The sequence below is a fragment of the Agelaius tricolor genome, unplaced genomic scaffold (genome assembly GCF_023055355.1).
Source record: "Agelaius tricolor isolate 1412-34295 unplaced genomic scaffold, bAgeTri1.0.p SCAF_1, whole genome shotgun sequence".
Taxonomy (NCBI): Eukaryota; Metazoa; Chordata; class Aves; order Passeriformes; family Icteridae; genus Agelaius; species Agelaius tricolor.
Window position 1 is genome coordinate 18055423 of NW_027269261.1, and position 26445 is coordinate 18081867.

The 26445-nt window shown below is 42.8% G+C and overlaps 1 pseudogene; it reads left to right on the forward strand.

Moving 5' to 3' along the window:
- The first annotated feature begins 892 nt into the window (after positions 1-892).
- LOC139600284 (calpain-8-like) lies at positions 893-26193 on the forward strand (annotated as a pseudogene).
- Positions 26194-26445: the final 252 nt, after the last annotated feature.

The following is a 26445-nucleotide window of genomic DNA, read 5'->3' on the forward strand; positions in this document are numbered from 1 at the left end:
AACACCACCAGAAGACTGTAAATATGATAGATAATCTCTCACTAGCTGAGACCACGTCCTGTTTTTATAGATGGGGACGTTTTAGTGACTTCTGCCCAAGGTGACACTGAAGAGGGGTAGCAGGGCTTAGCAGCTTCACTCTTATCTGGTGAAACAATTTCCCAATTTTGGCCTAGGTCATGCTCCTGGGTTGTATCCTTGCCCTCTCCAAGTGGCCAGCTCTAGCTCTCTCAACTTCAAGTCTCTTGTTGCTAATAAATTAAAACATAAATTCAAACTGCTTTGAGAGTACCAAAGAGAGGGTCTTTTTAAGAAAACTTTTCATTAAAGCCAGAAGTAGGTTTCATTTTCCCTAGCTTTAAAACTCCATGGCATCTCCATAGCCATGTAAACTGTAGCAATAGATATCCAGCTCCAGGTTTTGCAGCTGTACGACCTTCCAACAGCATAGAGTCCAATTTCAGAGGGAGGGAAGGAGTTTTGAACCATCTTCACCTGAATTTTTAAAGGACTGATCCTTAAACCTCACTTTCAGCACTTGGAATGCACACAGTCTCTTTCCATCTCTTAACAGGTGTGCCTGCAAAAAGTTCTCCCTGGCTTCTTGCTAAAAGAGCATTTTAAAAAGGGACAGCAAAAAGAGCAAATACCATGGGAGTAGCAGCAGCAGTACCCATGATCCCAGCCTTTGTGTGGGATGGCTGTGGCTCCCTCCCATCTCCCCGGTACATATTGGCTCTGATGCCTCCTGATGCCTCCTCCTGCCAGGGCTGCAGGAGCACTTGGGTCAGTCCTTGGCTCCACCCGAGCCTGCTGCCTGCCCATATTTACCGCCCCTCTTTGCCCCGGAGGCAAAGGCAAAGCTGCAGCCCATGCTGGGAGGGTGGACAGCATGTCCAGGGTCACAGCGAGACTCTGACAAGAATAAGCAGCACTGGATGGTCTTGGATCCAACAGGAATGCCGTCAAGTATTTGAAGCAGGACTATGAAGCCCTGAAGCAGCAGTCCCTGAAGACTGGCACACTGTTCAAAGATGAAGAGTTCCCAGCCTGTCCTTCTGCTCTAGGCTACCAGGACCTGGAACCATATTCCTTCAAAACTTGGGGGATAATCTGGAAGTGCCCCATGGTAAGAGTGCTCTCTTATTTCACTCGGTTCAAACCTAACCAAAGCCCAGCTGAACATCCAGGTTAAATCACTGGTGAGCTGAATATTCACTGTTCCTTTAGGTATTTTTCTCTTAATTCTATTTTGCTTTACTTCCATGGCAGAAGCAAAGCTGGACAGGGGGTGGGAAGAGGAATCACCGTCTTCTAAGCCCATTATAAAGCAGGGAATCCTATAACTGCCCTGTGGGCACCTGCTTCTTGGCAACCTGCTTTCTTCCTGAACATCCCAACTCCAGAGAGCTACAAGTCCAGGATGCAATCCAGAGGTGGATGCAAAAGCTCCACCAGATCATGGGCCACCCCAGGAGCCACTATCATTTGTAACAGCACCCGCACTGAGGTCTTCGCACTGTGCCCCCCAGGAAATCAGGCTAATACCTAAATAAAATCCTCTGCCTCACTTCAAGCTGCCTGTAACAGTTAAATAGCAAATGACTGGAAATGTTATTACCTAAATACATATATCCTAGAAATGGCCTGTGATTCTAAGAAAGTAATTTTCATCAGCAAAGATTAGATGATGATTTCTTTTTAAAATTACAAAATCTTGGCTTCAGAGATTTTTCTGCACTCTCATTTTTCAGTCATTTATTTCTGTCCCCATTTACTTCTCCTTTGCCATTTTGCAACATCAAGAAATATTTTTTAAAAATGGGGATTCCTCCCCCCCAAATTAATTACCTTCATCTGGTGGAGGAAAGGAGAATGAGAAGAACAGAAAATTTCAAGGCTTTGGACTCTGTTATTTTTTTCACCGGCTAAGTGAGAAACAGAAACTTGCAGTTTTAGTAACTCCAGGTTTAATAACCTTGGCAACCCCATTTATCCATCAGCGCCTCACTCTGGCACCTGGATGTTACCTCAACAAATACCATAGATGTGTTTCTTGGCTTTGCCTATCCTTGGGGAAGATCAACCTTAGAAAACTCATTAAATTAGACTTTGGTTTCTCATAAAAGAACAGTGCTGAGCCTGCTGCAGGCAGACACACAGCCACAAGCATAGCAGGATAAGGAATAAATGAGAGCTGAGATCCAACAGGGTTAAATGTCCCAGCCCTGCCTGCCAGAGACCAGCCTGTGGGACCCCTGAGGGGAAACTCAGCTGTGTGAAAGGTACATGTGGCACTTGGGAGTGGCTCAGGAAGGACAGGTGTCTGGGTGAGTAATAAGTCATATGCATCTGACTGACACTGGGTGCAGCACTTTGGAAGGAGAAGAGAAAAAATTACACAAAATTACACTAAACCTTCTTCTGTGTGGTGGGTAACATGCTGCTGGGCCCCTCTCCACTGGACAGTAGCAAAAGCATGTAACTGAGATGATTCCTGTTGGAGCAAAGATTCACAAATTGGCTCTCCATCATACACAAGAAGTCCTGGGTTGTCTCTGTCTCTCCCCGGGATGCTCAGAGCTGACAAATTCTGCTCTCGAGGACAGCCAGTTCCTGCCTAAACTGTCTTCAACTCTGCTTGCCAAGTTAGGCTTCCTATAAACTGTTTCTTGCTGCCATCCAGAAGCTCATGGAAAATTCTCAGAAAAACAGAAAAGGCTTTTGTCTCTAGAGAGACAATAATGACTTCCTAATATAGGCCATAAGTTATTGGAGAGCTCAGAGTTGGGATAGGAGTGACAGTCATTGCCATAACCCATTTGGCTGGCCCCAAAGGGCCAGGAAGAAAGGGGGGTTGTTGCTAATAAAAGCATTTGTGTGGTTGGCCTCCCAGGAAGCAGGGTCAGGGTGGGGGAACATCCTCCACACTGTTGGCACTGGAAACTCAGCATAGTTCCAGTGGCACAGGCAGCAGCTGGATTCACAAACTCATTTGTGCTGATTGAACCAAAGTCTCAGCAAGATGAAATAAGATGTAAACATTGAGGTGAATTTTCATCTCTGTCTCCACTGTAGCAAAAAAATCTCAGTAGTATCAGTGACAGTGCCTAATATGAAAGGGTGTCAGGATTTGCCTCAAAAAATACATGCAGCCCTCAATTTAAAAAAGACATTTTTTCCTGGGACCACGTTAATCAGACAGAAGAGAAAGGGTATATTTTTAAATAAATGTTCAAAATGCTTAATAGTTTTTGAATATTGAAACAAATAACATGAAAAAGAAACTTTTCTGGCCAGAAAGGGTGGTGCCAAGTTTGAAATTGTGTCTTTTCAGGAGTTATGTGCCAACCCGCAGTTTATAATTGGAGGAGCTACCCGAACAGATGTCTGCCAAGGAGAGCTGTGTATGGATAGTGCTTCTGAATTTTGGTTTGGAAGAAGAAAAAGAAATGAAGCTTCATTTAAAAACTCCTGATACATGAACCATATTATTGGCTATCTCCCAGACATAGTATGGAGAGACAGATACTATTGGAATAAAATCCCAGTATTTCTGGGTGGGACGTGCCTGGGCTAGTCTGACCCTTGCTGCTGGGCCAAAGGCGGCAGCTGTGGTATTTCACCTCAGAGACACCTTTGGCTGGCTGGAAGTTGCAGTTAGGCACTTGGAACAAGTCCAGGAATGGTAGAAACTCAGTTTACCTCTGATGGAAAGGCTTCAGGCTAGGTGAAGAGGAAAAGGAGATGGATTCTGCAGAGGGTTTAATCCAGAGTTTATTCCAGGGTCACATATGTCTGAATCTTGGTAACAGCTCCACGGAATCCCGACCGCATCATCCCGTCTCTTTTTAAGCCTGGGGAAAGGGGCAGGGGAAGGGGTAGGTGAGCCACCAACCAGGTGGGAGGGGGGGAAGGCTCAGGGGACAATGACGCTTGGATGAGCCAATGACCCCAGGGCTGAGGGGCATCTTTTGAACTTTTGCCAATCACACCACGCCTGTGCTGGAATGATAAGATTGACTGACAGCACTTAGCAAGGAGGCAAGGGGGAGGGGAAGGGAGAAGGTATTGCCACACCTGGGAAACTACTGGGTTAGCTGAAACAGGAAATGGCATCACACTGCAACAAGATACCCAAGAAGAGGACTCACAACCAGCACTGCTGCCTGAGACAGGGTATATGTGGGCTTATAAGAGCTATGTCAAAATTGGAAGACACCAAACTGTCTCCTGGAGGAAGTAACTATGTGGAACAGAAAACTGTTTTGCTTTTGACCGCTTAAGACAGAGGTGGATGCCAGCCTAATCATGGGAGCACTTGCCCTGAAACAAGAGAGTGGGATTTATGCCCATGCCAGCAAGAGCAGCTCCAAACACTCAGAGGACAAGGAACACCAGGGAAGTTTTCTGCTGTAGCCTAGTCCTTAGGTGCTTTTATTTGGGAGGCAGAGCAAGTTCCTGCCTCAGTTTCACGCAAAACAAATACACAACAACCAAGGAACAGAGCAGGAACTGGTTCAGTAGAGGGGCTGGGTCTGTGATGTGCCATTTTGTGTCAAGCAGGATGGTCCAAGTATAAGTTAGAAAAAAGGACCACATTGGAAAGAAATGAACAGAGAATGTAAACTTTGTAATACCATCCACAGCAAATTGTTCCGAGTCCTTCATGCTGAACCGTCCTTTCTGCTTGAACTGCATTCATGTAGAGCTGTGAGCAGGGACAGGAGCAACCAGGAACCAGCCACACAGACAAAAGGGCAGTGCTGGTCAGCTCCGTGAATCAGGGCCTGATAGAGAGGAAGTATCTCTCAGGCAGCACTCATCCTGCCCCAGACATCCATCATAAAAAAACCTTCCTTACCCATTTTTCTGCAGTGCTTGCCTTTGGCTAAACAGAGCTGCTGTGAAAGTGGCCAGAAGGGAGCTGTAAGGGGACTTTATTCCCCCTCAGAGTAGCTGCTGCAGCAGCTGCCTTCCCTGCCTGCCTCACTGATAAGATCCAGCTGCAGAGGACAGCAGCAAGAAACCCTTGACTGCATAGAGAGGCAAGAAGGCTGAAACTCTTTTAATGAGAATTTGATAGATTAGACACAGAGAAATCAGCCTTTTTCTCTCCTGTGCTGCTAACTGCAGTACTCCTGACCTCACCAGTCTTTCAGCACATCCATTGTGCAAATGAGATTGAAACAATTTCTGCAAGTCGTTGGTGATAAATAACACCAGTGCTTTCTTGTAAACACAGCACTATTAAAGCAATTGCTAAAAAATTCCCTGGTGTGTGGGCTTGTGCTCCAAATGCAAAAAATAAGATGCCCAATCATATACTCACTCCAGGATATTTATTTGGTGGATGCTAGAGCAGAGTATGAGGAAATCACTTACTGTATTTCAGGAGAATGGCTCAAATAAGTAGTAAAAGCAACCTTTCTTCTCATCTCCTATTTGAAAAGTTTCTATAATGGCATAAAAAAATTTAAGAAGATACACCTGAAGTAAAGCTTCATTTTCCCAGACAGTTTACAAGCTATAGGACTGAAAAATTTTATCTATTCTTAAACTAGAAGAGGCCAGTGCATTGTGTTTAGCCTAGAAACTGAATGCAAATACCCTGAGTCCTTTTCTGTTTCTGTCGTCTGCTGAATGTTTTTGTGGAGTCCCACTCCCTTGTGCTAAATGTCTTTCATTAGAGATCAGTGCCAAAATTCATCACATAGTGGTGTCAACAGAACTGGACCTCAAAACCTGTCTGGGGATGGTGCCTTGCTCTGGGTTTTCCAATACATATTTTGGTGGGCAGTAACCCAAGGCTGGTCCTGAAAACTATCCCAAACCTAGAAGAAAAGCCCCAAAATCAGATTCTGCTGTTAGTAGGATCTTCTCTCTCTCTCCCCGTCTCTCTGTCTCTGTCTCTGTCTCTCTCTCTCTTACACACACACACACAAAAAAAAAAAAAAGAAAAAAGGAAAAAAAAAAAAAAGATAATCCAGTTTGTTAAGATGCAGGCATGGGACTTTCTTTCTACCCTTCAGATATTTGCTTTACATCTCTGAGCCATAGTAAGCTTTTTTGGTATTTGATCCAATACCTTGAATATCAAAGTCCTCATTACTAAAACTCTCATGTAAAACACTTCTATTGAAACAGACCCTGATTACATATTTACATAAGCCATGTATGTGACTGGGTAACACATCCTTTTAGGAAATTGAGCCTATTTTTAATAATATTCTCTAACATGTCTCTTTTCTTTTAAAAATAACACTGCAGGTCTGGGTTTATGTGAACAAAAGGAGCAAAAAACCCCAGAGTTTATCTCACTCCATTAAACTTATTTCTTTGACAACAGCATAAGCTAGATGAATATCAGCTTGGGAAGTTTGATGGGGACTTGAAAGTCTTGAAATGTTTTAAATGTTTTTTGAACCATATCTTTTTGATAGCCTACTAACAACTTGAAATGTAGTCACAGAGCCTTAGTTATAAAGGTGACTTATGAAGTTTTCTTGCTGCTATCTGAATAACTTAACCCGAGGACTGTTTACAGAAGTTCTTAAGAAGTAAGTGGCATAAATTGAATCTAAATAATATAAAATCTACTGAAATCTCCTTAGTTTAATATTAGCTTTCCAGAGTGTCGAGGTTTAGGGCAAATTTGGAGGAGAATTTCCAAATTAGGGCTCCTCCAGTTAGCAAACCCACACAGCCCCTCCCCCCAGCCGGTTCGGGAAGGATTTCTCGGAGAGGAGTGGAAAGAACCTGTTTATTTAACAAGCACAGCACCCCCCAGCACACAAAATGAACAATACCGGATGACACCACTCTGAAAAAAGATGACAAATTCAGAAAGTCTCTCTGGGGGTGGTCACTCTGGTCTCAGTCCCTCCGGCGCTGGGGCTGCTGCTGCAGGCCAGAAGGTGCAGGATCTTAGTGTTTCTCAGGTCCCAGTCCGGAGCAGGTTCGAAGTGATCAGAAAAAGGAAAGGAGAAACCGTCCAGGAAGAAATTGGACAGTTTAGCTGAATTAGCTAAAGAGCAAAAGCAAGCAGAAGCAAAGCGAGCAAGAGCGAGAGAGCAAAAGCAAAAAGCAAAAGCAGCAAAAGCAAAAGCTGCAGTCTCCGTGTCCTGCCAGGCTGATAAGAAAACCAAAACAAAACTTTCCCGCTTCAGAGCCGGTCTTAAAGGTACAGAACATAATATCCAACATTAACAGAACACATGAATGGGGATACAAGCATCATAACGTCACCCTAGGACACAGAGCCACACTATTTATATTCATGAATTGCCTTTTGTTCTGAACGCCCAGAGGCCACTCCAGGCACAGCAGCTTCCTGGGCCTGGGCTGGCAGCTGGAGGAGCTCCCTGAAGCCAAGGCAAATGCACCAGTCTACACCAGCCCAGGAGCCTGCCCCACATGGGCTTTGTGCATGTCTTTGTCCTACAGGCAGATTTGGGGACACTAGAGGTATCCTGGAGAACAAACAAAAGCCAGACAGCTCTGAGATAGATCTGATGCCTGTTGAGGGAGACTTTGAAGTGGTTGTAGGCATGAGAGAACTTGATAGTACTGGGCTTGTTCACTTATTTTGCTGTAGACATTAATACATGGCCCTTCTGACATTCAGTCCCATGGGCGCAGGGATATTGGAGATCCTGGTTCTAGCAAATATATCTCATTGATATTAAAAATACATTTTCTAACAACTTGGAGACCCCAAGGAGAAGAAAGCCTGTTCCTTTGCTGGATTCTTCTTTGCCTTTCTGTACAAAGCTGCAGCATAAAATTAACTTCTATAGAAAACCCAAGAAAGTCTTTAAACTCTCAAAGCAGATGCAACCTGCATTGCCATAAATTATTAGCTAGTGGGTCAGTGCTTCCTTGTTGTCTGGTGTGATGCTGCAGGTACTACAAGCTCTGAACAAGGGCTTCCAGCAGAGACTAAAGCTGAGAGTCAGAGCTGCTTGGCAATCCAGGAAACCACAACATTGTTTTTGGATCCTTTCTGAACACCAGGCATTGCTGAAACAGCAACAAGCCAGAACAGGCTCAGGACAGAAATGCCTCTGTTCTGTCCAGTTGCATCCTGGAACCAGACACTTGGACATTTGGCTGAAACTCACCATCTCAAGGTCAAAGGAGGGTTTAGATGCTTTGTGACTAGACACTTTGATGGTAACTAAACAGAAAGTGAGCACAGCTCTGGAACAACTGAAATGAATCAAATTTCTCATTTATTTTACAGCCTCTGCAAGTGGAGCATGCTTGGGTAAACATCATCAATACGGAGGAGTCACTGAGCTGCTAGGTCACCAAGGATTTGTTATTCGCTGCAGCAATTTGATTATCTCTGTAAACCAGGGGCTGCCTCGGTAGCATGGAGAACCCGAGCCAACTCAGGACATGTGTGAGCAGCAAGGGATTCTATTTCAAGTGCACTAACAGTCAAAGTAATTCTCCAAGATCACATGTGTCTACATATATATATATATATATATATATATATATATATATATGCACACACACACATACATGTGCACAGCAGTTAGGCATGGCTAGGCTTCATTTTTCCATCACAAACTCAAGGTCGGGATTGCTTAAATTTTAAAAAAAACCCCAAAAAATAAAAGCAAAACCCCCACCAATTTATATTTGACTTTACTACCATTTGAAAAGACTTCAGATCCAGAAATCAAGCTGGCTTCTTTATAAGACATTCTGTAGCAGCAGTAAACGCTGTAATTGGCATTTGTCTGAAACTTTTGTTAATGAAATATGAGACTGAACAGAAGCAGATATACATTCTAATTACTTGGTCAATTGGCCTCTTTTCCTCTCTCCCCCAAAAAATTCCCTTTTTAGGAATGGAATAAAATAGTTTCCTCACAGTATGAAAGATGACTTATAACCTGCAGCTGAATCAGAACAAGTCTGAGGGCCTACATAAGATGCTTTTCTGGGGATCTTGTGCTCTTGTGCTGTCCTGTAGGCACAACCACAAACTAAATTGTGAAACTCGCTACTGGCAAAATGATGTTAAACTTTGAAAAAGAGAACAGGAAGTACCAATTTATACTCTTTTACAGCTAGTCATATATTATCCAGTAGGGCTGAGAAGGCTTATTAATAGGCTACGATCCCATTATGGTGTACAAGAAGGTAAGAGGCCAACTGCACACTTTAGGCCCTGTCATGAAAGCTCCTTGATATGGACAGATTCCTACATCCTCTGAAAGTAAATACCACAGGAGCCTGAATGTTGTGCATCTCTGCTATCCAAAGATTCCCCCAAACCATCAACATTCAGAAATATTTCCATTTTTATCAAGTTACTAACCAATTCCCAGCTGGTTCCTTTTGGTTGGCACAAGCTAAGTCAAAGATATAAGGCCCCAAAAAGTAAGATTTGGAGATGGGACTCTGCAGTTCTCAAGGGAGGCATGGCTGCTTTTAAGGCCAAGTCCACCACTGCAATTCTTCCAACACAGTTCTTCCCAGACATCTGTAAAGGAGTGTCCCCTGGTGTAACCACCTGAGCTGGCTGGGTTAGGGTTAGGGTTACGGTTGGGGTTAGGGTGTGGGTTTTTGTTTTGTTTGTTGTTTGTTGCTTTGTTTTGTTTGGAACATGTGAAATAATCAACAGTTACAGTGTGTATGTGAAATTGATGGGGGAGCTAGAAAGAAAATAGGAACAGAGTTAAATAATGTTGAATGAGACCTGCTCACTGGTGAGATTCTGCTGATGGGGCTCTGGGGAGTTATACAGATTTTATAAACTGAGCTGAACCATCAGGCAACATGAGCCCAAACCAAGCTCTGCTGCTGCTAGGTATTGAGAGTGAATTCAGGCTGGTGTGATTCCTTCTGCTTCCTCCCTTTCCCTCCCTGCTTTGCCTTTATTTCCTTGCCTGTGGAGCCAGAGTGTTGGGATTTAGTCAACCTGCTTTGACTGGAGGTTAGGCTCAGGTGGGAGCAGTGTGGATTCACCCAGCTAAAGGAGCTGTTCTGGTGAGGACAGAAATTTTAGAACACATACCTTTCCACCAGCCTTTTCACCTTTGAGTGTTTTGGTGTGAATCTCTCCTCTCAGGAATGCAGCAAATCCTGAAGTAAACATTTCTAGCTTTGAACCCAAAATTTAGCACAAGCACATTTCACACATTTCCTAGTATTTGCAGAAGGGATTAGCACTATTGAGTGTTTCCCCTTTAGATGAATTCTACTTACACGCATTTTTACTGGCATATTGTTTTGGGGTTTTTCTTAAGATTTGAGCCTAGAGATAGTTCAGAGTATCCTATCTCCATGCTGGCTTTCTGGGCTGTCCACCATGTAAACTCAGTTTACATGTTCAGACAGTTTTTGATGCTATGTACAACAAGATGCTGTTAATATTTCCTATCAGCAAAATTTAATATAGCATGAAGAAGCCTGCTGAATGATCCACAGAACTAGGAGGAGTTGGTCTTTATTACAAAGGAGAGCAATCCAGCACAGGAGTAATCCTACAGCGGCTTATGCAGGGGGAAGTGATAACAGGTGAAGGGCTAGGAGGATAGTAGCATGGAGCTATTTTGGGCACACCAGCCTCCATCATCTTTTCCTTTCTTCTTTCCCTCTGTTCTGGCAGTGTGGGGAGTGGGTGGATGTAGTGGTGGATGACAGACTGCCCACCAAGAACAGGAAGCTGCTCTTTGTGCACTCAGAGGAGGGCAACAAGTTCTGGAGCATGCTGATGGAGAAGGCCTACGCCAAGTATGGGGCTGGGCAGGAGCTGTACCCCTGGCTGTGCCCCTGGTGGTGGCCCAGACCAGGGGTGTCAGTCACAACACACTTCATTCTAAGGCAGCCTCCCTCCCACTCAGCATCTACAGTTCCCTCTGGGTCCATAAAGGGTGTTGCCAACTGTATTTCAAGGGGCTTGAATTTTCTTGCCCCAGGTTACATTGATGACCAAGCAAATTAAGAGATACTAAATGATAACCCCTTCTTTCTGTGGTACCTTGTGCTTGCAGGTGGAGATGAACTCTTGTCCCTCTTGTCCTTGTCCCTCTTATCCTTTCCCCCCCAGGTTGAATAGCTCTTTCGGAGCTCTAACAGGAGGCTCCACTGTGGAGGGCTTTGAGAATTTACTGGAGGCATCTCTGAGTTCTGTGAGCTGCGAAGGGCTCCTTCAAACCTCTACCAAATCATCCAGAAGGCCCTGAGAGCTGGGTCACTGCTTGGCTACTCCATTGATGTAAGAGGCTGACAAGGCCTTACTCTCCCTGCTCTTCTTCTCAGGGCTCTGTCCCCACACTGTGACAAAAGCCCAGACCAATGTAAGATATAGGTAGGAAGGTCTGATACAAGAACAAACTGAATTAATTTGAGATCTTTATTGATTTCAGTATAAAAAAAATTGGACAAGGTTCTAAATGATCAATCCTCATCATGTTTCCCTGTTTACATGACAGCATGTGATAATACTTAGAGCTGTAAACAACTTGTTGGTCTTCAGAAACTCCATTCTGTGAATATCATTTCTTATTCAAATTTTGTGTAATTTCAGCTCCAGACACTTGACTGCTAGAGACAAATTTGCTGAGACATTTGGTTGTAGCCTATAGTCTGATTCTGGCTTTGGTTTTCAGTCCTAAAGATTACTGACACCTGTAATACAAACACTCTCAAATTACATGTATTTGTACATGTTTTGAAAACTTCACTCCTGTTTCATTATCTCATTTGCATTGTGGCATACAGAATTACCAGTGTTCCAATTTTGCTATACTGGATCTCATCTGAGACAGGCTAGAGCTAAATTCATGTGAGCATGTTAGCAGGTGACTGGGTCTGTCACCTGAGCTGGGAATTGGATTTAGATTTAGATTTCACTGTATATTCTTGAATTTCTTCTGTGCTTGGACTGCATATTAAGACTGCAGCTTTTGCTGTGGATCTCACCTAAATTTAATATACTTTGCATCAAGAATATTGGTATTCATCATGCACATCACTTTGGATATCTTCCCCCATATTAATTTGCTTATGAAAGCTCAGTTCATACACAATATATAATCATAAATGTGCATATTTTTATTGCTCCAGATAACTGCTGCAGCTGAAATAGAAGCAATCACAAGTCTGAAGCTGGTAAATGGACATGCTTACTCTATCACTGAAGCAGAGGAGGTAAGCCAGCCTCTCTGGGACCATCATGCAAACCAGCTTGGGGCTGCAACACTGCAGTCCCTTCAACTTTCTGATGTCTTTCAGTGACTGACCATAAAAATGTTCTGAACTTACATACACTGATACAGAAAAAGGTAGTACCTGTAACACTCAGTCAGGTCAGATGCTCTGTACAGGTAGTGGTGTGGAGCACACTGTGTAGTCTGCCACTTGTATGATACCAAGAGGCTGGGGTAAAAAGTGTAAAGGTGGGCCAAGCTGTTACCAAAATTCAGGGTACAGAAAGGAGGAGCAGGAGAGGAGGCAGCCATTCCCTACATGTTTGTATTGTGTGAGGTGGGAACGAGCACTTTCCCAGTCGGATCTGATGGGAAAAAAGTAAAAGCCTCTTTAATGAACTCTGCTGTGAGTCTCATCTTCAGAGTGAGCCCCAGGTATTCCCGCTCCTCTGAAGCTGGAATCATTACACAGATGTCCATGCCAGATAACCTCCTTCCAACCTTGCTGTGTTATGCAATGTTTCCTGCTTTTAAGGATGTAGATATTCTGCTGGTTTGTAGCTGATGATTTTCCTTGCAGGTTGCTGTCATTATATGAAATGGTGAGTGCTGCAGCTAATGGCTCACTTGGTGCCACAGCATAATGTAAAATAAGGGTGGAAGGCATCTAGGTGTCTTTTAACTATTGCAAATTGTAATGGACTGCATCACTCAAGTACAAATCATATATTATCCTATCTGAAAAGCAATTGGTCTCTGATGATTGGAATAATGGAAGTGCTCAGGCTCTGTTTGTTGTGGATCTTTTAGGTATATTACTGAGGACAGTCAGAGAAACTAGTGAGGCTTAGGAATCCTTGGGGTGAAGTAGAATGGACTGGATCTTGGAGTGATTAAGTAGGTTTTTATAAGCTCCTGCTTCTCTCTCTTTGGTGTATTTTGGAATCTATTACAAATTATATTGGGACAATGCAGTTAATCCAATCACAAAGTGTATTTAGGAGAGATACAAAACCAGTTGGAACAAAACACTATTCATTTATTAGCAAGGTTGAATATTGATCCATTCTTTCCAGCAGGCATTAATACCTGCCTCAGGAGGAGCTTTCACATCAGAGACAACAGCCCTTGGTTTGACTCTGAGCAGCCCAATGCAAGCCACATCCTCATCATTGTGCAAGACAGTTTTTCTCAAATTGATCCTACCAATGAGTTCCAGGACCTAAGTAAAATATACAAACTAGTCCTATTCCTGGGAGTTAATGCAGGGATAAACCATTATACCTCTGCTTTGACTCTGAGGTTGCTCAGCTCTAAATCACACCAGAATTTGGTACCTATCTGAGAATTTTGAAAAAGTTGAGATGCTGACTAAGATAAGGACACAAATTTCAAAATCTCTCAGAAACTGTCTGGGCTTCAACTATCTTGGGAGTGTGGTAGTGACAACACCTCTTTTGTTTTTATACTTAGAATGGCATAAATTTTACTGTCCTTTGAACCACAATATATTTTTTCATTTGAGATTTCAGTTTCCTATTCTGACTGACTGTAGCATGGGTGCTGATGTATTATAATTAGGGATAGAGATAACATTACCATTAATTTTACTTTTATCAGAGCTTCTTTGCTGAGCCCCAAGGTAAGGTGCCTCGGGCACACACATATGCCATATCCTGGTTTTGTCACACCTGTTTTACCATGGGGCAACCTTGCTGAGGCAGCTGCAGCGCTGCATTGTCACATGGGAGTAGATCAGAGCAGAATCCATCCTGAGCACATTAATATCAGAATGGCAAGGGAGCAATGCTGTTTTCTGCAGTGAATTTTCTGATTTCACCTTTTTGCTTTCCTGTTCCGTCATGACTCTCAACAATGGAGATTGTATCATTTTTCCTAGGGAGGATATCAGGCGCCCCAATAAATCTTAAAATGCAGAAGCTCTGACTAACTTTCAGACTGTGAATTTCCTAATCCAGACAGTCTGTTTGTACCTTCTGGCACCTGGCAGGGGAGATTCAATTCAAGACTTAGTTGCAAATAGTGTTGCAGTCTAAAGCCAGCCTGGCACAGTCAGGTTGCAGGGTGTGCTGTCATTTGGAGGGGCACAAGATCTATTTGTTGAAGAAATATATACTCCTTTATCAGCCCAAGATAGCATCTAACTCAGATCTCACTGTAGAATAAAATGCAAGAGCTGAACAGTGTGCTTTTGTGCTTTGTCTGCAGTGGTCCTGAGTGGAATTATGTTGATCCCAAACAAAAACAGGCTCTGGATGAACAAGTAGATGATGGAGAGTTTTGGTGAGAATTGTTCATTTAGCTTACTCTTTTGGACGTTTTATGTGCCTTAAGCAATCTTTTCAATTGGATGGAGAAAAACTGCCAGCACCGAGGGGGTTAATAACGGCATGCATGCATTGTTCACCTCTTCTTTATCTCCTTTTCTATTCAAATATTACCTTTTATTAGAGCTTGCATAACTCTGCACTAATCCAAAATATAGAGACCAGATGGTAATAAAATCAATGAGGTGGCAAGAATGAACCTCAGCTGCTCTACATTTTGACATTTGTTTTTTTTCCTAAATGCTACACACTAATGAAAAAGTTCAGATTACCAACTTGGGAAGAGTCTGTTTACTCAGACCTAATAGAAAGCCTGTCCTAACCCTGATCTGATTATATATGAATCAGTGCTGAACTGATGTCACTCTGTCCTAGCCTGGAAAGATAAATGGCCACTGTCCTCGAGTGCAATCAGCTGCATGGGCCATCAGGCACTAGGAAATGAGAGCAGACCTCGCTAGCAGCATGGAGCAATCAAGGTCTGTCACTCATGCAAACATACCAGGAATGGTAAAAACAAACATCAGTGATAGGAATGAAGAAAAACACCAAACTGTGACTGTTTTCCTACAGAGTACTGCTTTCACAAGGGCCAGATCTTACTCCCTTTAAATGGGATCTCCTCACACAAATTGTTTCACCAGTTCCAGTGAATTTGTTTAAGCATAATCCATGGGGGAGTGCCCACAGCTGGGGAATGACAGAAGATGGTTTGTCTGAGCCCAAAATGCGTAATAGCCATTGAGAGAGGCTGTCTTCAGAAGATACAGATCATTCAGGCAGTGGGCAATTTTGTTTCCCAAAAGCCAGTTCCAAGTTTCAGAATTCAATTAAATGCAGCATTGGACAGCTCTGTAACACTGTTGGGAGAAGTGTCCAGCCTCAGCCACCTCATCTGTTGCAGGCTGATGGACTACCCTGTCCATTTGTGTGCCACTTGTGTGATGGCATTTTCAGATTTCCAAAGGCAGTTTAGCCACCTTGAGATCTGCAATTTGACTCCTGACATACTGACAAGCCACAAGGTCAACAAATGGGACCTGACTCTGTTTAATGGACAGTGGAGATGAGGTTCACCTGCTGGGGGCTGCCAGAACTACCAAGGTAATGACCCACCCAAATAGGCCTTTAGTGAAATACCAAACAAAACATTCAAAAACTGCTTGTGGACTGGAGGGGGCTTTGGTGGGGAAAAAGAGCTTGGAAGTGCAACAATATCTGTGAGGTTTGGACAGTAATAAAAAGCCTGGGAGTTTAAATGAAGATCTAATTCACACTTATTTCCTTGTGGGGGATTACCAGCCCACCAAGCAGTTAATATGTGGCAATATTAATTTTTTCTCTCTGTCTGCTTTTCCTGCTTATATGGCTTTTGCTACTGGCTGGAGTAATCCTCTGAAGAGTTGGGTAGGCCAGGAAAGTGGCATTGTTATTTCTAACTCGTCTTCAGGTTAGACCTCTGGAAAGGCTGTCTGGCGTTTGGTCCTCTTCCAATAATAACAGCCTCAGCCAAGGACATTTCCTGGAGATACAAGACTGGCTGGAATTAACAGTATCAGCTCCTCCTTGTTGGTATTTAGTCCCAGGAAATACCCTGGTGCTTTGATTTCTCATGGCTCCAGTTGATACTCAGCATAGCTGTGAAAACATAAACCCATACAACTCAATGGAAAGAATTGGAAAAATTCCAGGCAAAAGTTCTTCCAGGGAGATATTTTCTGTAGATATAGTAACAACCATCTTTATTGCAATGACAATTGCAATGACAGCAAAGCCTCCTCCTTTTTGTCTCCTGTTGGGAATTCTTAGCAACATATTGGACCAATCCCCAGTTTAAAATCTGGTTGGATGATCCAGATGATGACCATGAAGGGAGTTTGAATGAGCCATGCTGTACCATTCTGGTGGACTTGATGCAGAAGAACCACAGGAGACAGAAGAGAATGGAAGAAGGTCTGCTTAGTATTGGTTATTCACTCTACCAGGTAAAATTTTTCATCATTTTAAAGACTGTATTCCTTGTCCTGTTAAGCTGGAAAAAATTAGCAGTGTGCTACATCTTGGCATTCAGCACTACACTTCAATAAGATCTGGATTTTGCAAAATGATTCAATTATTTCTCTCGTTTCTTCCTGACCTAATATGGGAAGACTCAGATAAATTGAGGCTCAGTTTTTCCCATTTCAACAGGATGGCAGTGTAAATTATTGAGCCAGTAATTTATTAACAGTCTCATTGAGAATCTTCTTTTACAAAATCTGAATGGGGGAAGGCTCATGGTGCCTGGCATGATCAGAATACCAGATAATACCAGGCAATACCAGATAAGTGTTTCTGATTACAGCCTCTCATTAGCCCTCAGTTTTCACTTTCTTTTTTGTTATTATTTCTCCCTTGTATTTCAAACTTTTTTTTTTTTTAATCCATTGTCTGCCATATGCTACTGTTCTGATTCAGTAAATTTGGGAGTTTGTTTTCCCTGATTTTCCCAGTGTTTCTAAAAATAGAATGTAAGGAAAAAACCTACAGTGTAATCTCTAATTTCTGTGGTGTGAGGGGAGAGAAACAAATGTAAAAATTTCCAACCAGCATCATCATGACCAATATCATATGTGAAGAAAAGCAATTAAACACTGTACAGACTCGACTGGATGAACATCATTAGCCAGCACAGGTGGAGCAGATGGGCACAGCTGACTTTTGCTAATAGATCTTGTGTGGTTTGGCTCAAAATTACAGAAGGTTTTCCCTAGTGCCCAAGTGCCTGCATGCACACACTGAGAACATTTCTGAGCTGCCTTCTCTGTGGTACCAGGTACCCTCACCTATCAGCATCCTAAATTTGTGCATTATGGACATCTGTCTGCTCCCATCACTAAATGCAACAGTGGAGAATTCCTTGTGCTTTACAGATATTCCATCCCATCTGTGTCCTCTGTGGCCTTACCCACAGTAGGGTAGACTTGGTGACTAAGTCTCTTGGTGACTCTTAAGTCACTTAAGTGACTTTAAGGTGTTAATTTTTTGGAAAAACCTGGCTGCTTAGTCACCTCAGGTACGCTATGACCCAGCTATGATCCCAGCTCCCTTGAATCACACACTAGGTTTACTTCATCGCATTTGATGTTGTGACTGGGGAGCTCCAGTTAGGACAACAGAGATGATGACCTAAAGCAGATCTCTCTGCAGGAGAAGGTGAAAAGATGCGTGTTCAAGTCTGTCTACCTGCTCTGCAGAGCTTTTGTAAGTCATATAGCTGCCTGCTGACAACAACTGTGTGTCCATCACCCAGCTCCTGCCCTTGCTGCCCCCAGTGTGCTGGTTATAGGCAACAAAAGACCCTGAAGTCTCAAGGGGCCACTCAGGCTTAAGAAATGTTGTATGGATGATGTTTGTAAAAGCTCTTTTGGGAATTGGGAGGACAGTCTCTTTGGCTTTCACTGGAATCTATGCTCTCAAGACAGCTCATTGCTTTTGGAAAAATTGCCTTATATTTGGAGGTACAAATTAACATAGCAATTCAGTTAATTTAGGAAGAGCCAAATATTGAAACTTGCTACTTGTTATAGTTGCCTCACAACAATCTCATCATCCCCAGGCTGCTAGTGACAGTAGCCTTATATTTTTATCCATATTCAGTAGCAGTAGACTAGTGGAGTTTGGGTCTGCTGTAATAAATTCTCTGGTTTTAGTTAGCAAAGTAACACTTCGCTGACTGTTGCTGACTGTTCCTGACTGAGCATTTAAAGACTTACTCAAATGTTTCCAACCAACAGTATCATTCACAGCACCACATCAGGGGAAAAGTAATTTGATATGCCATAGATTTCTCTGGATGAAGATACAGTTTTTCCTTTGGAACAACTCTAGGACAAGACAGAATTTCATCTGTATCTGATACTATTATATATGGTTGTAAGTGAAATTTTTTTTCAAAAAGTGTCTAAAGGAGGCTTTATCTGATTTTTTTTCCTACTGGTGCAGGTTTAAAGCAGCACTTTACCACTGTCTCTTTCTCTTCCTTCCAGATTCCTCAGGAGACTTCACCCTTGTAGACTGAACTGCAACATATTTTGTTGTCCTTACCTCCTGCATGGGTAGGAGAAGGTGGAAAGGGCACATTTCCATAGAAACAAATAGTCTTCCTGAAGTCTGTGAGAAGCTGCAAAAGGCTTCCAAGGAGGTGCTGAATTGCTCTGGCCAAGTGCAGCAACATTTTTTCACTGTGGCTCTTTTCTAATGCTGTCTTGGTAACAGAGGAAAACTTTCTCATCAGCCTTAGGAAGTATTTGCTCTAAGCCAACCCCTGGCTGGTAATGACTAAAGTACTGCCTCTGTTTTGCCATTGCTGCAGAGCACATGCTCATTTTCTGTTGCTGTAAATAAGCCCCTGTACAGCATCTTTACAATATCCACAGCTCACTTTCTAGAACCTTGTTAACCACTCTCTTAGCCATCCCCTTCCTCTAGCCTCATGTTGATAACAAAGATATAGATGATGAGTTCAAGACTCCATTCCAAAAGCTCTCTGGAGAGGTAAGTGGATTAAAGTGAACAAAAAAACCTGAGACCTCTCTGTTATGATTATACAAATATTTGACTTGCCAATTCTTTTTACTGTCTGTTCAAAAAACCAAATATTTCTCCCCTTTTATTAACTCATAGCTTCAGTTCAGTTTATTTTACAATAGAGAAGATTTTCTAATTGTTCGTCTTATTGGTGCAAAATGTGATTTTTTTTTTCCCTTGGTAATGCAAGGCAGGGAATAACTTTGAAAATAGGGGCAATAGGAGTGAGGACTGTGAAAATATTATCCCAGGGTGAAATAAATTACCTGTGGAGTTATCGTATAATTCTGACAATTGCTTGGCTGGCCAATTCCTTCCTTTTTGTTTAGCCCCAGGAATCAAAAAACTATTGGCTGGGCTTTTTCTCTACTTAATATATTTGAAAAACAGTATCTATAAAGTCCTGCTGCGTTAGCCTGTGGCTGTCATGTCAGGTTTCCTCTCAATGAACAGGTGGCCACTGTTACTGGAGAGGGAAAACATCTTTTTAGTTAGGAAGACCATTCTGAGTTTTGAGATGGCAATTTTAGAATTGTTTGGTTGTAGTTTCCGTAAGCACTGAAAATCTCAAATGTTTTCCTGAAACTTTTTATTCAGTCAAACATTGTAAAAAGTTGCCTTTTACTTGGTCACGTCACCATAGCACCTAACAAACCACTTATTTCCTGGTTAAATGTCTAGGAAGTATGATTGGTTTTGAAGATCTTCTCCCTCTGATATCTGCGGGTAAATGTGAAGGGTTTGAAAAAAATTAAGGGTTTACATGTCTTAGATTTGGAAAGAAAATAGTCTCTGGATGTCTGATAGCAAATCAATAGAGCTTTCTTCAAATAATTTTTTTGTTAACACCTACAGTATGTTTTATTTTCTGTCCAGGACTGTGAAGTGACTGCAACTGAAATTTAAAGGACTCTAAACTGGGTTTTGGTGAAGAGTGAGTGACATTATGTACTTCCCATTGGATGGAGCTGAGAACAGGGTCTGTGCTAACAAAACCCAGCTCTGTCAGCTAGGGGTGATGAAAACTGGAGTTTTTGTCTGATCTCAGCTGAATTCCTCCTGACTTGTTGAACCTCTAAATATGGGGTGGGGTGGAAATAGTGCCTGGTGCTTCCCTTCCAAACATGGCCAGCAGATATTCTGCAGAGACACAACATTCCCTGTACTTTTCTGGAAGGACCACCATGGGCAGTGTTATGCTGCTGCTGCATGACTTCTGTGGACAAATAGAGACTTATCACCACCAAAACCAATAACATCCCCTCCCACTGTGGGAAAAAAAAAAGTCATATTAATCAACTGAAAGGACATAGTGGAAAAAATGGCAGAGCATTTGCTTTGCTACCGAGATTTTAAGGTGGTTGGTATTTTCAGCATTGTCTGCAGAAAAATATTTGTCTTAAACTATTTCTCACTTAGTCTTTTATATTTCCTTTTTGTACAGGAAAGGATGTGAAAAGTGATAGATTCAACATTAACACTTGCAGGGAGATGATCAGCCTTTTAGATGTATCCTTTGAATGTAATGTCATCACCTTTAAAATTTCTGGATCTCTTTTGTAAAACTTCCTGACAAGCTGGGCTAAGTTTACACTTCACTTGTCCCAGCACATGGCTGGGGGCAAAAAATTCAACAAAGCATCTCTATCAGTTTATGGTGGCAGAAACCTGGACCACTGGACCACCACATTTAATCATCAGCTGCTTCTCTCACCACCATTTCTCATTACTTAAACATTTTCCTAAATATAGTGGGGGGAAGTAGGGCTTTTCTGCCCGGCTGCACCTGTGCAGTTCCAGGTGCATACACAGCATGCTTGGCAAGATGCAGGTTTTGAGTACATCCACAGCTGCTGTTTCTGAATCAGGTCCTGCTTACAGAGGCCTGAGCTCACAGCAGCAGGGACAGGCTGAGCCTGTTCCCAGGGGGAAGGCTGCAAGTACAGGCAGTGCCTGCCTTCCTTCTGCATAACTGGGGGGACACTTGGGAGCTTTTAAGTTTTGTGTAGATAAAGGAAAAGGAGAGGTCAACACCTCTGCCCAGGTTTGTGTAGCCAAAGGAAAAAGGGAGGTCAACACCTCTACTCAGTGCTCCTTTGCATTGGGAGGGTGATGACCCATGCTTCTAGGAGCTTGCTAGTGTTGGTGCCATAGCATGGCCATATTGAGGCCAGCAAAAATTCACTGTGGATCTTGTGGATAATTGGCTGTTAGGAGAAGTGGTGCCATTGCCCTACACTCCATAGGCTCCCAAGCTTAATGGGGTAACTCAGTAAGTACAATGTCATAGTGTCCAAATCCCTGTTTCTGCATAATTTTACATTGGAAGGGATGTTCAAAGACCTGAAGGACATGGGAGAGGACACTGTAGACAGCTACTGACTCTCTTCACTTGCAGCTCCTGCCTCTGGTTTCTAACAATTTTCTGCTGCAACACCAGGCCCTTTTCCCCCTAAGGTGAAATCTAACCTACTATTAAGTGTCCAAAATGTGAGTGCTTTTAATCTTGCTTATATATTTAGTAATCCCATATATCATTCATTGAGAGTGAAGATAGCCTAGAAATTCTTGGCATGTTTTTAGCCAAGCAAATATGGAGCTGTGGGCATGTCTGTGGGAGATGGACATGCATTACAAATGAGAACTAAACTGGCATTAGGATGACACTGTGATGGGTGATTTATTTTTAACAGAACTGCTCTCCAGATTGCTCTCCAGTGTTGCACCATCCAACTCTTGTTTTTACACTCCAGATTTGTTAAGAATAAAGGAATCCTGATTTTTGAACCATGCCTTAACATGACCCAGACCGATGGACCCAGCACCTTGAGACTTGTAGAATTCAAGACACTTTGGATGAAGATTCAAAAGTATTTGGTAACAACATTTCTGACTCTATCCCCTTGTCTGCCCTATTAGCTCTGAAGTACAGATCCAGAACTGAGATAGAGTTAAACCCTCACAGGCAGATATAATTGGAAGCCTTCCTTCTCAGGGCTCGAATTTGTTCCAGGGCTCTGAAACACCTCTCACTTGACAGGGCACAAGCAAATCCTCTTTCACCTTGGCCCCATCATTCTCCATAATTTGCAATACCCCATGGAAAGACAGATTAACTCTGATTATTGGCAAAGACAGCTCTTTCTGCTGCCTGGTCTCTTAAAGCTCATATGAACATTTCAGCTCTTGCTATATATTGCATGGCTGGATGACCATAAGGAAATACAAGAAATATAATGTTAGGACCTACAAAAAACTGCCTTTGTATTTTTGAAATCTTGTAGAACTGTTGATTTATTTTTTTTTTCTGATACAGGATTTAATATCCCAAGAAGTTGACCCAGAACGAAGTGGTCTAAAGGAAGGTCAGAGTTGGACTTTCCTGGTGTGACCACCTCCCTTTCAGGCAAGCCTGCTGCCACCATACTTGATATTGTTCATCACAGAGCATCTGCCCTGAGTACCATGAAGAAATGTTGGGCTCATGAGGACACAGCTCTGTCCTAAGGCTTGTCAGAAAAGCAAACCTTGAGACCCAAATCCACTATTAACTCTAGGTCTGGGTGGCTTCTAATTCTGGATAATAAATCTGCTGGCAGTAGGAGGCATCTGTCATCTTGTCTGAAACATTAAGCAAGATGGACTTGGTCTGTTGCAGTGTTAGCCAAATGATAGGATATTCTCCTCAATGGCCTGTCTGCCACCATGTAATGTGAAGGCAGGCATGCTGCCAGCCCATGGGAATATGTTTCCCACTCTGCCTAGCTTGCCACTTACTGCTTGAAATGTTTCTCTCGCTCATTAATGTTTCAAAGAGTAGAACTTGTGGTGGTAAGGACAATCTCTGTCCCAGCCACCAGTGGGCACACAGTGACAATGTGAACAGGCAGAGGTAGGAATGATTGTCCTGGCACTGGTTAGCTACATGAGCAGGGAGGATGGCAGGGCATTGGTGGCATGGTGGGCTAGAAAAATAATTTTTTTAGTTTAAAGCCTGAGTCAGTGAAGGCCAAGTTTTATGCATGCATCATGCCACTGAATATGTGTGTGTGTATGGCCTTCTGATGAAATCCTTTCTTCTATTCTTTTAGTATAGTTTTAATATAACGTATATATCATAAAATAACAAATCAAGCCTTCTGAAACATGGAGTCAGATCCTCGTCTCTTTCCTCTTCCTGGGACCTCTGTGAACAACATCACACCCTTTGCCACAGACAATCTATAAGAAAGTGGACAGTGACTACTCTGGTACCATCAACTCCCATGAGATACGAAATGCCCTCAGAAAGGCAGGTGAGTGTGTTGCTTGGAGATTGGATCACCAGACATTGGGAGAACAGCAGAGCTGTCTAATGGCTTTTATTCTCTCCTGTCACCTAGATCACAGCATTGCCAGTGACATTCTCCCTTCCTGACAGTCACACACTGCAATCATTTTGCTGTTTCATACATCAAACCCCATTCTCTGTTCTGCGTTATGGACCACTGGTACTTTTGTCCATGCTGTGACCATTGCTTATTCATCTGATTATTACTTGATCTATTTTTTGCCTCATTATTTCCTAATCTAATAGTCCTCTTTCAGAGCTATGCCCAAACCCTCTTTTTCCTTCATTTCCTCCTACCACCTTTCTCTCCTCTGGAGAAGGTGCAAGCCTGATGAAGGCACAGTCCAATGACGTCCTCTCTGATGTGTTCACTTTTGGAGCCGAGCTTGCCAGCTAAGGGACATCTAGAGGAGCACTGTTTTTTCTTTTGATTTGTCTTGTGCTCAGTGGATTTTATGTGAATGATCCAGTAACAGAAATAGCATGAATATGGGCCTGAATAGAGCCCAATGTGTTATGTGAGCAACTGGCTCTGCTGCAATCACTGCTATTCAGCTGCAGTGCCCACTCACTAATTAGGGGTTTATCTGGGGAACATAGGACTGGTTATGCTGTGAAACAATGTGAAATATGCAGTCTGACCAAATGCTGTGGGAGAACTCTATGTCTCTCTTCAGCTGGCACAATTGGTTTTGAAAAGGACCCACAGAGATGGGTGAGGGAGTTCAACAGACCTTCTTGGAGGAATAGTCCTGCCCTTCAACCTGCAGCTGCAGCAGGATATGGATAAGTCACATCCAAGACAGCAAATTAACCTGCTGTGTCAGTGACTCCTGTGCTCTCCTGGCCCTCGGGTTTCAGGCTCAAAGATGAGGTGCAGCAAAGCATCATACCTGCTATGCCTGTAGCACCAAGCTGACCATTGACTTCAATAGCTTTGTGGCCTGCATGATCTGCCTGGAGACCCTGTACCCAAGGGAAATTCCTGAAAGCTTTGGGATTGCCTTAGGTATTTGGTGTCTTTTAGCTGTGAATGTAAAAAATTGCATGGAAAGGTTCGGGTGCCAGCAGAATTGAGTCAGAGGAAGCAGTGGAGAAATGGCAAAAGCCTTTATGTCTGAATGCCCATGGGGAGTAGAGGACACATTTCCACAACACACCATTCTCTTGTGCTTTACAGTTATCAGCAACTTATGGTTAGTGCTCTGGCCCCCAGATTGTCCCAGCTCTGACAAATGGGACCATTTATCACTTGCAGTCCTTACTCAGACCTGATGTACAGGTTTGTCCTTGGATCATGCCAGATGCCACCACATCAGATTTTATAGTTGTCCTGCTGCCAACTCCCATTTTGCTGCTATAGATCTATTCCACCTCATGAAGCAGCTTAGAAATTATTTGTAAGAAGAAAGAAGAACCACTGTAATATTATCTTACAGAACCAGTCTAAATTTCCAGTAGATCATGGCAAAAAGCCAGACTTTTACATTTTGTCGAGCAGTGATTCTCTACATGTCAAACTCTGTATTTTATATCCAGCTTTTTCCCCCCCACTCTTCTACCTTTCAGAAGTGTTCTGTCTCCTGGACAAAGACAAGAATGGAGTCATCCAGATCTCTCTGCCTGAAGTAAGTCTGGTCAGATTGAAATACCACCTGATCCAACTGCAGCAGTAGACCACACTAAAATACACTTATTTTAAATCACTATTGTAAGAGATTTAATCGTTGTTATAAGAGAACATGGTAGTGATATAAAGGGCAAGTTTGCTTATGTGAAAATGTTCTTCAGTCCACAAGGCCTGTCTGAATTAGTAGAATGAACTTTTACCTTTATATGAGCAAAAATATAAAGATACTTTCAAAACTCCCAAGGCTGATGGAGAAGGTGCTTACACAGTGCATTTCACTATCTCTTTTTAGAGGGCAGTGGTCAATTCATTAGAAAACACACAGCAGGGAACTCTTCTTTCTGGCAGAGAATGTACTGATCAACCTGCCAGAATTAGAAGAAACCTTTTAAGATGCCAGGTCTTTTTACTTCCCACATCGTTTTTAATGCAAATTTTTCCTGTTGAAGATGTTGTAAAAGCAATCAGCTTGAGCCTTCCCTTTGCAGAATACAAGTATATCTCAGGAAACAGCTGTAAGGAGCCCCAAGAGGTCCATCCAATTAGTCCTCTCAGCTGAAGAATGGCTTGAAGGAGGAGGATGGCTAGGAAGCCCTGCGACCCTCAGTCACAGTTAGTTAAATCTAGCTGAAATTGTACATTGCGTACTCCCACCCTAGAGTTTTTCAAGGTTGAAAGTTGAAGCTTTCTCCAGCTTGCCCCGCAGAACTCATCTTCCTTTTGAAGAGACCTCACTTGCAATGTTTGAGGCTGATCCTGGCAGTAGATTTCCCTGAAGTTCAAGAGCAGATGGATCCTACACATATAAAAGATTAAAATGCAACTCCAGCCTTTTCCAGCTTGTTCTCCAAGAGGCACGGAAGAGTGCCCCAGTGGCATCCTGTAGACCTTCCTGATGCCCTGACTCCTTATGCTGTTTCTCCCTCAGTGGCTGTGCTGCACACTGGTTTGAACCATGGTCAATCAATTCAGCAGAGACCTCTGAGGCTCTTCTGAGCATGAAACCACTTGTTTGGCATCTCCTTGTTGTGAAAAACAGAAAGAGAAACTTCTTTTTATTCCTAGCAAGTTACTTTAAGCCAATAAAAATGATCACCTGTCAGTTATAAAATAAATGCAATCTTAAACAAACAAAGAAACAAACCCAGGACTGTCTTCCTTTACTTTTCCTGCCCAAAGAGTATTGCTCTGTGCCATGCTGAAATCTCATCAGTTCTGACTTAGCACGGATGGACCCAGGTAGCTGTGGTTTGACTTCTGACTGTGCAGCAAAGTTCAGCAGTGTTCAAAATCCTGGAAGGGATCTCCATTGCTGCAACATCCAGCATATGTTTTGCTCCATGCTCAAGAGTGTGGGCAAAATTTATGGTATGTTGTCTTGGCAACCTCCTTTCG